Genomic DNA, 13,941 nt, shown 5'->3' on the forward strand with positions numbered 1-13,941 from the left:
AGCACATATTTTTTTTCTTTACAGATGCAGTTTCGTATACAAAAGATAAACGAGAACTTGTAGGAAGCGAACTGCAGAAAAATACGAAAGAAGAATACATAGTTATACTATACCTATCCATAGTTTCTGGGTTGTTATTGCAGATCTAAATTATCCATTATCTTCAAAGGACAAGGTTCTCATTCAAAATAAAATCCAGTATCAAAGGCATATCTCTGATAGTGCTCAGTCATTCGCATCACCTAAAGATAGTTCCAGAAAGTTAGTACCGGGTGCGTTTAAGAAAGGCGCACCTTTCCCTCATGTTAGCCAACCACATCATTATGTATATATGTGGCATTTACATAAAGCCTCTTTTATATAAACACTGTTAGCCCCTTAAGATGTTGTGGAAATCTACGCCTATTGCACATAGTATCCGCATCTCTACTAAATCGTAGATGCAGCTCATTGCACCCACAATGAGCAACTCAAAGAGAAAGAAAATGCGCGTATGAACATACGCCCCTCGGTCCCTCGCTCATTCCCCCCCCCCCCCCTTCTTCATCACTTCTTTCAGCAAACGCATAGCAACAACGCTGTGAAATAGAAGAGGCCGATCGAGTACAGCTCGCAGTCCTTTTACTGCTTTATACATGAGCTTGTCACTTACAGGCGCTTCGATCTCCGGATAATCGCCTGTCTTTGCTGACAGCAGCTGTTTTCTGTTAGGCTACGCCGCGGCAGCGCGGTCCGGTGACGCTCCTGTACCGACAAATATCTAGTTAGCAGGTTAGCCAGGCTGGCATCTAGCAAAGGACCAAGCACCTGACTCTGCAGGCTTCCATGCTCAAAGTATCGCCATCTGTTGACAAGAATGATGACAAACGTACCAGCTACGGGATGATGTCCAATAGCTCCTGTTCCTTACCCTTGCTACTCTTGTAGGAGCTTTCTTTCAGCGCTCAACCTCGATCCTCTTGTATGACAACAACCACAACATTTGCTGGAACAAGGACACGCCAAGATACACATAAGACACAAGCAAAAAGGCAACAAGCGAAAGGGCTATGTACTTTTCGCATAGTAGATCAAATGGTGGGCAGCCTAGGCCCTGGCCAGCCAGTCATAGGCCGGCCGGCGAACCGACCGATATCGGCATGCCTTGTAATGCGTGTTGCGAATCGGTTAAGTTGCAGGAAGTTCAGTCTAATGTCGAATTGGTCTATCGCGTTTCCGACTAGTGCCATCGACAGCGGCCCTCGTTATGCCAGACTTTCAGAAGAAGAAGTCGATGAAAAAAAGCCGTTCAGTGGTGGGGATTGCCGTTGTCAAACTGCAGGACAAACATGAACGATGTTGAAGAGAGTATAGGGCAAACAAAACGAAGTGATTGTCTGCCTTAGTCCTGATCCTGCAGGAGACGTTTTTGCTGCTGCTGCTGCTGCTGCTGTTGTTGTACTTACTATTTTTATTGCAGTGCAAAGATCCATTGTTTAAAATGGGTTAAGCGACAGACTGCTGTGCGAAAGTGCTGAAGACAGAAACGAGAGAACAAAAGAGTTTGTTCAATATAGCCAATTGAGTCAACGCTACAGCCAGCCACGGTTAAAGGGGTTGGTTGTCGGAAGGACGTAGGAAAAAGGTCACTATAAGAAGCAGCCAGCCATTGCTTGGCCAGATGGTTTCAGCATCTCTTTGCCAAAATAGTGTTTATATTAATACTTTTTCGATAAGAGCCGTGATTCGGAATCTGACTACCGTTTGCGAAGTGATGTCAATAATAATAATAGCAAAACATCGCGCCCGGCTTAGTGTGCTATATACACGCGTAGCAAGGCGTACGTTTGATGTCCCATGTCGTACATGTGACGTCTTAGCTGTACATGCATCAAGCTTTGACATATAAGTACCAGTATTTATGTTATAGGTCGTGCATTCGGTATCCGCTTGATACCGCAAAGGAAATTGATGAAACAAACAATGAGTGGTTCGGCACCGAACTATCATCACATTTGTAGGTTTGTTAACGCAACGTCAGCCTAGAGCTATAAATTGGTTCGTCGTAAAAATGATAATCATTCAATTTTATTGTAGTTTTTTTGACTGGGTCAGATTTAAAATTACTGATTCAAAGCTGGTCTTAGTTTGCTCAGCGGCAATTATTCTCATGCGATTGTCAGGTCGAAAAGGTTCTTGCTAAGCGTATAAAATGTACTATAGTGTTTACTATAGGTTTAAGGTTTGGCAGTTGAGTTAATGAACACAAACCTACCTGCGCTGAATGCTACTCTCGAAAAACTAGAAGCTTTATAAAAGTATTTCTCGTAACTGCCTTACTTGACATGTATGTAACGATGCTAGTTTAATCCTACTTGTCGAATAGCGCATATCTTGTCGTCCCTACTATTGCCGTCTAAGGAACGGAGTTAACTAAACGATTTCATTCATGACCAATGTATACATCGTATTTTCCGTTTATTCTGTTTACGTGCGTTATTCATTGGCTTACTTTCTAGTAAAAAGGTTATATCAGATCCAATCCAATGAGATTACAATCTTCCTGGCAGGATCGTGCGTTTGACAGTAAACAGCTTACACAAGAAAGTATCGACAAGCAACAAAAAATAACAGAACTCGTTGGTATTTGGGTCTGTGCTTTGTACACACGGAGCCAGCAATTAGTAACGGCACTGCGAGTTCGCAACACCGTCGACCTCATTTATGGCTTTGACGGCCAAATGACACGAAAATGTAATAATAGGCCTTGCAAGGACCGATATCCCAAGAAGGACAGATTAAACCGGCTAACTAACCATTTCTCAGTTTCTTCGCTGAAGCGAAAATGTAGCTCAGAGCGCCATATGCAGCCGACTATAACCGACTATTAATGGTGATCTTGTATATCGCAAATTAACATCAGCTATAACTACCGTAACTTATATTGTACGGCAAACCTAACTACGTTCCATTTATATAGGGTTTTTCTGGCTATAACTTATGTGTTCACTTACAACTCTAACTTCAAAACTAAATAGATTATTTTGGCGATCATCTAACGGTTAGAAACAATAAGCTAAATTGTTGGCATGGTCAGACCAACTGCTAACATTACGCAAGTGACATCCTCGATGGTTATGGTTAAACCTAATGAAATAGGCCCAACGGTACGGTATAAATGACGGCAAAAAGACGACGTCCTTGATGCTATGGATATCACATGCGAAAATCTGTTCCCAACAAACCATTACTAACTGCACCAGCGTTGATGGGCGACGACCTTTATAGCTGAACTTCCCCTTTTTAGGGTTCCTAGAGGGAATCCTCGTTTCAAATAGATTTCCTGCCTGCCATATATGCGTACAGCATATCAATGTACAGCAACTGGTATCGAGCCAAATAAACAATGTCATATCACACACATTTCGTAGTCTGCCTTATAGGGGGAAGCTTTAAGGTTATCCATAATATTGCCTGCTTCTCTAGGTATACTCTCAATATTACCTATACCGCTGCTTTGTGCAACGAAAGACTAAACAACAGAAATATTTTATATGGATTATTTGTTTGTGGCTAGATAAACTGTACGGTAAGCCCTTCCAGAAACTATACGTGGGTAAACACGTACATCGATAGTTCACTCACGGGAAACCCAAGCTTTCCTTTCGTTTGAAATCCTTTATTAACGCACATTCGCTCTTCTTTACTGCCTTTATTCTTAGTGTGTCGTGACTTGGGGAACTGGCTATAGCTGTGAAACTAAAAATAGATCTAAGTCTTGCAATTATACCCTTGGTGACATTTTGCCGTGCTTTTCTGTGTCAGCTTAGCCAATGTTTATGCTTTTATTTTTATCTCTTACTTGTTTTTATTTATCTTGCTTTCGGCACGAAGGAGGTTGTGGTCACTTCCCAGTCATTAGACGATAATCTCTTGTCGTTAGAACACTCTCACGTTCCGATTTATTCCACTACGTTCTCGGAGTCGCTCATATTCCGCACCACTGATTTCTATTATAGGTCGCTACGATCTCAAGACCTGCTTCGAAAAAAACTTAATTTTTCTAAGTGCTTAAAATTTCAGATGTTCTTCCATAAACTGCTAGGACAAACCCCGATCTCAATTTCCTCTTCTCGTTTCAGATAAGAGGGTGCTCTTTAGAATCTGCTAAACTAATCATCTCGTTTGCCTCTTTCTTTAAGCGCATGCAGCACTATTATTCTGTTTATTTAGAAGCACATAATGTTAGTTTTTTTTTCGACCAGAATGCAGTGGCATTAGTTAGTTGCCGCACCAAAGTTTGTGAATCAAGTATGTGTTTTAAGTCAGACTTAATAGTGTACATGCACACGTGCACTGAACAATAATTATTCATAAAGATAGAGCCTTTCATATTTTTGTGATGTAGGCCAATAAAAATTGAGATCACTATTCGAAATGATTAGCAATTTTAAATGTTTTGACATAAAGCATTGTTAAGTGCTATAGGCTAACATTGTCTGTACTCACTTCGTGAGTCGATCATCCAAAACACGTATGTGTATACCAACGCAAATCGCCGAAAATCTGTGTAATTGACGAAGTTCTAATAAAGCAGGAAAATCTGCTCTATAAAGATTCCATAAACGTTCATCTCGAAGGCCCTTTATTTTCGTCGAATACTCTGCTAAATGTCTTTTCCTTACGTTTCTTTGCGAGTGCTAGGTTGGCAGAAAAATGGCTAGAAATAGATTCTAGGCCGAGCATGGGTTCTATCGGTGAAAAATCTGTGCGTGTACTAGCTGTCTGGCTTCTCTGCCTTCAGAAATGCCTGCAAAGGTAAGGCTTTTTAACCATCACAGTTAACATCATCACAGACGTTCCCTTGATTGCGAACAGCACTATCGTGTATACTCGAGTAGATGACGGTCATCAGATTTTACTTCATCGAAAGAAATATGAACGCATGATCGTCGAGCGAAGAGGTTACGCCGGACGAGGAAACATCCCTACGTTCATTGTTAAAAGGACTTGGGGCGATCCAGGGTGTTGAATGCACGTTAAACCGGTACTCAATGGTATTTCTCCTGCTGGGCTAAACATCGCTTGGCCTACTGGCCGAACAATATCCTGTTTATTCTCTATTATCAGTAGAAAAGGCTTTCCAAAGATCGAGCGGAGAAAAAAATCTCCCAACTGTGGACTATCAGAACCTGCCAGCGACGTTAGGGGTCCGGAACAGCGAGCACACAGATGGTGGAGCTAGCTGATTCGGGGAGAAAAAACGAAAAAATGTCGAGGGAGAAAACTTTGAATATTTCCCCCAGGAGAACAAGTGCAGCGGACAGCTGAAAGAATCTCTTATAGAACGATCTTCATGTGAAGTTTTAAGTGGAAACATGCTCGTATTAGATCGGAATGTCCACTACACGAAGCAAAAATCTCCGTTCTTCTAGAGAAAGTGCGAAAAGCAGAGGTAGCAAGAAAAACAGATCAGTGGACGAATGAACGAAAAAGATATGGAACAGAGCCATGGGCTTACAATGACGAAGTGGTTAGAGAAGTGAGCATATTCTAACATCTGTTTTGAATACGGAAACGCTACGCCAGAAAGAAACGAATCATGACGTCGTGTACGGTTTCCTAACGCTACACAAAAATTTAACAAGAAGTTATAAAAATAGATTAGTATCAGTCGTCTATAAAGAAGAAATGCGACGAACTCTAGCCACGATCGCTGGACACAACCTTGAGTTCGACTCCGGTCGAGCCGATGATTAGTTTGAGAGTCACATACACAATACCTGCTGGTAAATAAGGCCGAAACAGGAATGAATCCTGCTCTATGACTGATAAGTGTGAGTCATACGAGTAGAATGTCTGAATATATATGGAATGCGGATGTGGATGTATTTAGAAATTTTGGCGAGACTTTGCCCTTAGGCGCACATTCAAGAATTATTTTGCCCTGTTAGAGGATGTATTTTGAGTTTATCTAATGTTAATGTAAATGACCCACATATTTAAGACCGAATATATGAAAATGGATGATGAATAGCGATTAATATTCGAAAACGTTCCTGGGAAAATGGGGGCATTTCCTTTTTGCTTAGAAAATCAAAGAACACAAAAAATGATATTTCATATTATTTAATTCATATATATGTTACTTTTATCAATCATAGAATAACATTTATTTTCTTAGAACCTCAACTCAAGTAATGAGCTAACTACGCAATGGGTGTCAACAGTTAGGATGAGTCAACTTGGCTCGCGAAGCTCGACCATTGCTCAGAATACCTACTGAATGATAGTTAAAGGACTACAACGCCTCATAAAGAGGATAAGTGCGCCAGAAAGACCCAGGCACATACACTTCAAGCCTAAAATGTAATTCACCGGATAAAGAATCTGCACGGAGTCTGCCAGGCAAACATGCTTCCTTCACATAACTAGTTCGCGTTTTTTTTCCGTTGTTACAATCCCGGTTTGTGCAAGAGCTCTATAACGTCTGTTATGGGTCCTAGCCTTAATAGGCAGGTGTTGGCATACATCTAACGGGATTTTCCACAGATTATGAAATAAGCGCTGATATCTTACACTGTTCAAATCACAGTCGAAGTTGAAATAATCATAACTTATGCAAATATGGGTTCGTAGGAGTTTTAATCAATTGTATCTGCCTGATTAGTGGCCTGGCTGAATAGTCAATATTGGTAATCCACCTTTAGAGTATCAAGCGTAGCGTTTTCCAGCCCGCACCCATAAAGATGCATTCCCCTTTCTCCGTTGTATCCTTTCTTCATTATACCCATTGTATTGATATTGACAGCTCAATCGAATTTTGCATTGCGATCTTTATTCTTATGTCAAATGGCGACGACAGAGAGCTCATGCTCCTCATATCTATTTAAGCGTACGCGGCTCAGTCGGTTGTAAAGCTTTGTGTTGGTATACGACTGTATCTATAAAACAGTGTTTCAACATAGTCTACAGAGATTCTATAACATAGCCACTGGCAACTCCTTCATCCGAGCTTTCTTTGTAAAAGGAGGATAAATACAAATAATATCAACATCTAAATTTAGGAAAGCTTTGGCGAATAGTGTCTAGTGGGTCTTGTGTTCATTCAGATATTACATCAACTGATAATACTATATAGAGGCAGAACTTGGACAAGTAAATATTTGAGGAGCAAAGTTAATCTTAGGGGGGCACGTTGTAGCTAAGGTGGTATATCTGATACTTTCAATCGGATCCTTCATATCAGTTTTCTATAAAACCAAATGGCTCGAATTTGGCTAGTGCAATATTCCCCCATCAAAGGCTATTTTCGTTTTCACGTAACAGATAGTTTCAATGCTAAATATCCGGTTGAAACGCGACAAATCGTCGCGAATACGATCTGTATCGTTCCGCATAAACGACGGGTATGTGTCCAGCTGATGAATCTATCTCTTCTAACGCTGGAATTAAGGATCTTTACCAGGTCCGATAAAAACCACAATGCCCTGTTATCTAATCTATGGTATCGATTGATCTCGGCTTAAAAGATGGACGCTCATGTAAGCCAGTCTATTTTGTATGTACTTGAATGATCTAACTAATATCGGCTTCATAGTGAGCTGCTATGATTTGCTTCTTCTAATCCAAATCGGCAATCACATTGGCAGCTGTTCACAACGTAGGGGTGATGAGAGGCAGCTACCCACCCCTCACAATGGCAGAGATTATAATGAAGTCAATTTTTAGGTTAGTCCAATTAGCAGGCGAAAGGGCTAGGCTGTTTTGTACCGTAGCTTGTCGTCTGCTGAAATTAGCAAATAAATAAATAAAAGTCTCGAGTTTAACATTCGGTAACATTGTTTTAGATAGAACAAAGAACGCTTTGTTTTCTAATAGTTAGCAATACATCTTCGTCCAATTGAGTAACGGAACAAAGGCGAGAAACTGGGCAGAGTCAAGCTAATGTCAATGAACTGCTAATTCAATGCACCAGTAGTTGATAGCCGAGGATAAAACGATACTGCGTCTATTCTAATGTTCAATTGATGCTTTGCTTTTTGATTTACTACGTCTCACGAATGCTGCTGACGAAACAAAGGTAACCATAGGTTGACATGTGTAAACAAAGGTCCCGGTTAGAAAGAGGATCGATCAACGTGTTAGAAACAAATATAGGCTTATGATTTCTCTGGGCGCAAAACGCACATGGGATCCGTCTATGCGCCTACGTTACGAAACTAACATCTCCCTAAGGATTAGTCGTCAGCCATTTGACATACAATGATGCGTCAGTTGTCAAATACATGTCTCGAAACAGATGGTTAAGTGAACTCCAGTTTTCAAAAACGTTTTTTACTCTTTTTTTCAATACGCAAAAGTCTTATTTGTCTAGATAATTTCTATAAACGTTTACTTCGGCGTCTTTACATGTGTAAATTTTTCTTTGCTCAAGTTATTCTGCATTGTGGTAAAAGTCCATGTTCTATTGGCTACATGCGAAGCGACAAGAAAGAGGCGATTTCTTTGATGATTTCAAGTATGTGTTAGGACACACAGCATCCCTTTCGGCCTTGCATCCACTACCCTTAGTTCTCTATTAAAGGCAAGATACTTCCAAAACGTTTTTATGCACTAAAACGTATAGCTGTAGACTATGCACACCGCAGCTTGAAGTGGCTTAGAATAGGATTATAATAATGGTTAGGTTTGAACGTAGGCGCAAACTTCAAATTGATTTTAGCCCTTTTGGAAGCCTTCAACAATGACCTGTCAGGTTAAAATTGTGTGACTTAACGAGGACATTAGCTCTAGGCTGGACATATTCAGGCACGGGAGCCGCATCGTGGCATTAAGGTGGTCTCATCTTATCGCCAAAGATGACGACTAGGGCTTATAGTGAACATGTTATAATCCCGCGGGAAATGTTTCCCTAATCAATCGAACTATTCTATAATATCTCAAATATAGCTAGTTCACCTTTGAAGTACTTAATTAATGAGGGTCGCTATAATTTATGCGGCTCCTCTGAGATAAGAACCGGTTGGCAATGGCTATAAGTTTTTGACGATGCCAGTCAGTGATAGTTACTCGCGACGGAACTCGACTTGCCTGGAGAAATTTTTTCAGCCCCTCTATTCTGCGTCAACAATCCTTGATCCTACCGGTCAGTTTTGAGCCGGGCATCAGACCTGGACAATATGGTACGCAGCACCGTGGAACACCTTAATGCAAATAGGTGCCTATCTTTTCCCTGTAATCCATCGCGAACTATAACATTTACGTTGGGCAAACGGACTAACTCATCTACCAAGAAATAAATGACATGCTTTAACAATATTGATATTAGCAGTCATCCATAGAAACGACTTGTCTAGAGTTTAACATGTGACATAAGTATGCAAATGTCTCAGTGTGTCAATTTTCCTTCTTGCTCATCAATCTACCATTTATTGAGGTAAATTAGTCTTAGAAAATGGAAAAAAAACGTAGTCTATTTGAGTGCTTGCCTTTTGCTTAAATCATTTACCCTTCTCACACTACTACTACTGGCTGTGCAAGAAGTCGCTATAGTATCGGCGTTTATATTCGGGTAATTTAATTAGCTGACATACCTCAAACTATAGGCAAAAAGTTTTCAAGTGTCCAGTTAAAAAATTCTTGATTATTCGCAGACTAGAAGTGTAACTGCCCCTCTGCAGACCCACAGGGTGCGGATATCACTCCTTCGCCATCTCATTGGCTTCGATGAAGTCTAATAGAGCCTGGAAATAAACTTAAATTTAGAATTGTACCATTGTCTCGCCAGACGCCTTAAAGAAGCGTATTTGTAGAATTACTGGTTCTATAACTATATTATTGAGCTTTGTAGCATGTTTTCATAGGTAAATAATTGAGCCAAGCGATATTAGTCAATTGTAAATAATAAGTTGCAACAATAATGGCCTAGCATAAGCCATAAACTTTGTTTATGTCACATATATATTTCTGACATGCGTCTCCTTTGACACATCCGTACAGAGATATATAGAGACCGTATACAGAGGTCCCGCACCGGGGCAATATTCCATGACCTTTGATTTCTTCGATAGCCAACGATACCGCCGATGTCCGCCGACATTTATGCAAAGGTTATGGAAATGTGTCGATATCAACGTAAATTACGTATCACATATAATGTTCGATATATCAATTTCGCGCTTTTCACAGAATTCACGGTTACTTTGTTAGCTATCGCGAACGAAAGAATGATCCACCTAGAAATTGGATGATTTTATTAAGCACAGTTTGTCTCGACTGTGAGCAAGCGAGGACTGAACTTAAATTGAACTTTTGCATGACGAACTTAACTTTCAAATGATCGCAGAAAATTTCACTAATCACCATTCGAGGTCTGGATGGACCGAACTAACAATATATTTGAATGAAAAACAGGTAGACCATTGAGGTTGCTAGTTTAAGCTGTAATTATATTGATTTAATTGACTGTGAGAACCTTATAGCTGGTTTTTGATGTCCGAGATAATCCTGCGATGCGTACGTAATTCGAAGTTCGAATGGCCTACTGTACTTCTTATTGTTGCATAGAAATGATTACGATCCTGTTCGGTGGTGGGACAAATATGAACTAATGCTAACCGTTGACTTCTGCTGAAGTCTTAGAAGATCTTCCCGTCCCCCCCCCAGCCGCTGTTAGCCACCAGTGAAGTACAATTGTATCACGATGAATTAACCTCATACAAAACACAGCTGGCGAATATATCTTGTGTTCACTATGCTGTATTATAGGACCGTTAAATGATTCTTAGTTCCAGGTGGCCAGCCGACCTAACTGAGGACTAAATTTAGCAAGCCACCGGCCGACCTGTTCTCATGCTCGTAGGCTCACAAAGCGTAACGATCGTTCTAATCATTCAGAAGTAGATGAAGCAATAAGTAACAACGTGAGTAGTACTGGTAATAATAATAATTAGCTGCAATGCTTAACTGTCGATGGTCCGTACTTAATGCGCGACTCAAACGCGTTTGAGTCGCGTTACCAGCGGGTAAACTAAAAAAAACGAGTGGCCAACGGGAAATTTCGGCCAAATAGCACAACGAAAGCAGTACAAAACGTGCTGCTAGCCGCGAAGCGATCATTGCCATTGCTTACTGTTACATGAAGTAGAAATCGCTTCGGACAGAGGCACCAAATCGCGAGCGCCAGCCGAATGATATATTGCCAACGCCGGCTGTAATAGCTTTCATAACCTGTATCGGCGCAAATCGTCAGCCAAAGCTCGTGTCAAAGATAGTGAATTGTGGGTGATCTTCATAGAAAGGGAAAAATCGATGCTTAACATTGATGTCTACCTACTCCAACGTTGTGTAAAATCCAAAGGTTGGTAGCTTGTTATTCAAATCAATGATTTCTTGTTGTAGTGGGCATTCTATCCAACTGAAGAACGTTCAACAGTGTGTAACACGTCCCAGCAGAAGCTTACGCTGGTACAACATTGAGTGTATATTTGGAAATGGGCGAGCAGATACACTACTACAATTCTAAATTCTACAAACCGTAAAATTGACGTCATTTCACGAATCATTATATTAACGTTATTCGAATTTACTCACTTACGCATTATGAAAGATCAAACATTGACCATGACTCTGCTACGTGGACCTACTGATGCTCCACGTTTTTAAACAATTCGACGGCACAATTGATATATAAACGTCCCAAAACTCGTTTGAGCGCTATAGATACAGGAGTGTCAATCACCAAATGTCCCGACAGCACAGAGTGTCTAGTTTGTTTCCGTTTCTCTATATCAAGCCTTTTCTTGGCAAAACAAATACACGTTATTTGTAAGTCAGCGCGAGGCTGAAACTCTAAGCTAGAACAACGCTGAAATCTGGAAAATTGGTCTAAATGAATCCGTCTTTCTGTCGGGTTCAGTATTCGCCTATTGTTTCACGTTATTTCGTACTAGCATTTAACAAAAGCCTGCAAAAAAGCGGCTGCCTTATTTGATACCTGCTTTATTGATGCATATGCTATAGATGCGCATAGGAAGACTTATTCCATTTCGTACTCTAGCTAGTTTGCCATGTCACTCACGATGCGAGCACGAAATAATGTACCCAACGTAGATATAGCATTAGCGCAATGATTGCTACGTAAAATGAATAGGACGACAGACAACAAGCCAGCGTCCTTCGTCCTCGTACCAGCAGTTTTGCTAGAGTAAAGCTAGCTACAAGAACTGCTAGGGAATGAAGAGCTAAAGAAGCTCTTATAGGGCAAAAAAGCTGTCACAGTGCCTCAAGCAGCAAGTGCGAAACACGATTTTCTTTCTACCTATTTTCACTAGCTACTAAGGGGATTTATGCTACTTCATTCGGTTAAATGTAACTACTTTTGTTGTTGTGACCTTTTCCTCTTGTACCGAATTCAAATGCACCCCTTAGAAACATAAATGGCGATATATTTCAAACGTTTTGCTGATAATAGCGTTATTATACAATTATAGCAGCAATAAAGTAATATCCTTTCAGCTTAGTTCGAGAGCCTTATTATTGTCTCTGTCATGTTCCTCTTGGACTATCACTGCGATGACCGCTGCAAACGTAGCTGTAAAGGCCGCGATACGTAGATGAATCCCGCTAATTATTTTTTTTCCCACACATGCGTAATCTATGCCTAGTGTAGTTATTACCATACCAATTTCAGAGTTACGAAATATTCAACAAACGTTTGGGTTTGTTGAATTTCTCAACGAACTCAACGAGGCGTCACTTGATATAAAATTTCTCGTGCGTCCAATTCTTGGCAAAAGAACTTAGTTTGGCAGGCCAACGAACAGGTCCTGCGGGACGTCCATCTCTAATTATCTCTTCTCAACATATCTGATAAGACGCCGGCTCGCTTGGACATTTTGACTAGTGGCAACTTCCTCTACAGAGAAATTGGAATCGTTGAGCTTCTGCCTGCCGACCTGAATACGATTCCCAGCCGACACGAGTTGACGGGGTACGGCGACAACAAAGGTAGGGCTGTTTCCTGTTCTGTGCAGAATTAATTTTTCCGGCCGGGTTACATAAAGCGATACAAATAAATTGGTAGTGCAATAATCAAAGCTTGCCCGGACAACAGTATAAAGAGTTTTACCTATTTAGGTATTGTTTAAACTGTAGAAGAACAGCGTGGAATCACTTATGCGGAAAAGCTGGATCAATTGGGTAAATGCTATATCGCCTTAAGCTCGTTCCATTTGAGTACCAAGAATTATAAAAGATGATAATTTCTAAAGAAATTAGACTAAACACGTCCAGCAAACTTGCTGCAAGTTACAACTTATTCGGCCAAAATGTTAGTTATCAGTGAAATTTGTTTAGATTTCCTTATAGCGCTAAGTACACACAAGTAATGAATCATAAGAAAAGTTTAACAAAATACCATTCTAGGCTCCACTTTGAGGCTCTGAAGGATCTCGGCTTGTCGGTTTTCTCTCGGGAGCGGGCCACTCACCTTAAATTAGTCGTTATTCCTATTAGGTTCCTAGGTTGAATTTCGGTGAACCCTTTCGAAGTGGCTAACCAAATAGCGAATGCTATCTACCTTTATATACGAAAAGAAGAGACCTAGACCAGTCTCAGTTGCCTTACAGGTAAGCAATTGCCAAAAACCGCTAAAGTGGTATATTTATAGCTGGGATCCACAAATGTTAACAAATACAGCGTAAAATCACTGATACCCGGCTGATAGAGGAAGAAATTGTTTACTGATCACAGCTGAAATTCCTGTATACGATAAGTGATTTTGAAGACATAGTGTGTTACAAATGATATCTAGATAATATTTGTACTAACTAATCGCGCTTCTCAGATCTGAAGTCGGCCCATTCAAGTCATTCGATTTCCTGTATGCCGCAAGCAATCAAATTCAGTTTTCGTTCTTCGTTTTGCCAACTACCCAAGTGGAATTAAACATACCTATTT

The 13,941-nt window shown here is 40.5% G+C and overlaps 1 long non-coding RNA gene across 1 annotated transcript in view; it reads left to right on the top strand.

The window, feature by feature from the left end:
• The window catches only part of LOC111266464 (uncharacterized), a 57,052-nt gene that overhangs the window by 39,588 nt on the left and 3,523 nt on the right, over positions 1-13,941 (top strand). The gene's annotated exons all lie outside the window — the stretch shown is intronic.

Source organism: Varroa jacobsoni, unplaced genomic scaffold (genome assembly GCF_002532875.2).
Source record: "Varroa jacobsoni isolate VJ856 unplaced genomic scaffold, vjacob_1.0 scaffold_116, whole genome shotgun sequence".
Classification (NCBI taxonomy): domain Eukaryota; kingdom Metazoa; phylum Arthropoda; class Arachnida; order Mesostigmata; family Varroidae; genus Varroa; species Varroa jacobsoni.